Here is a 1,141-nt window from a genome sequence, read left to right on the forward strand (position 1 = left end):
CCTTACCATCTGGGATCCCCAGCCTTGCCGGGCAGCAGACAGGAAAAATAATGCCCTCCGTGAGTGTCTTGTCAGGCCCATTCATTGGAAAAAGAACGATGGCTCATCTGGGGACAGCTTTTATCATGTGCCCTTTCACCTCTGTGATTTCACATGATTTAGCCAGAAGCAGGTGAAACAATGTGAATCCCTCTGTCACAGGTGAGGAAACTGAGGCAGAGTGCTCATAGCAAGAGGCAGAGGCTGTGTGTTGGGCTGTGAGTGGTGCTTTGTTCAGTGATGTATCTCTGTGCCCAGAACAGTCCCCAGTAGGTAGTAGGTATTTGCTGTAAGAGTGAATGAATGAATGAATGCACAAACGAGTAAATGGCCTTAGCAGGAGGCTGTGGAAGCTGTGGGCTGCGGGGTGGCTGAGCCACAGGGCCAGACACTCAGGCCCTTGATGCCCCTCTCCTGACCTCCCTGCCCCCCCCCCCCGTGCCCTAGGTCTGGGAATAGGCAACCCTCTCACACAGCCTTATGGGTCTCTCCATGGCAAAGCCGGCTGATGGGGGTGGGAGCCTGGCTCTCACCCAATCAGAGGCCATGTTCCCTGGCACCCAGCCCCACAGCCCCAAACCCACCCAAAGGGACAAGGCAATGCAGACCAGAAGAAAAAAAAACATTTGCTGGGGGTCTGGAGCTGGAGTCTGACCCTAGGCTAGATATGCCATTATAACAGCAGCCACTGTGACCAGGCGCCATGCTAAGTGGCACTTCCTGTGTGTTATTTCCGCTCCGTGACACCCACCCAGGTAGGTAATGTCTTTCTCTCCATTTCGCGGATATGGAAATAAGGCTCAGAGAAGGAGAGATGGGCTGGGACGGGCCCTTGTACCTGACAACATCCCTGGTGATGACTGGGTCCTCCTGCTGGTCCGTCCTTTCCAGGCTCGTGAAGCAGCAGGGGGTGCCACTCTCCTTGTGGCCCTCCCCTCCCCGGTTCGAGCTCCTGTCCTGGCATCTTTGTCCAGTGTGGAAGCTCGCCTAGAATGCCAGGCGTCCACTCCCTCCAGCCACCGGCCCCATCTGTGCTGGGTGGCCCCAGGGACACCACTGTCCTGGGGCATCCCGCACTGTCAGTCCAACACTTGGGTTTTCC

This window comes from Diceros bicornis, chromosome 13, assembly GCF_020826845.1.
Source record: "Diceros bicornis minor isolate mBicDic1 chromosome 13, mDicBic1.mat.cur, whole genome shotgun sequence".
NCBI classification, from domain to species: Eukaryota; Metazoa; Chordata; class Mammalia; order Perissodactyla; family Rhinocerotidae; genus Diceros; species Diceros bicornis.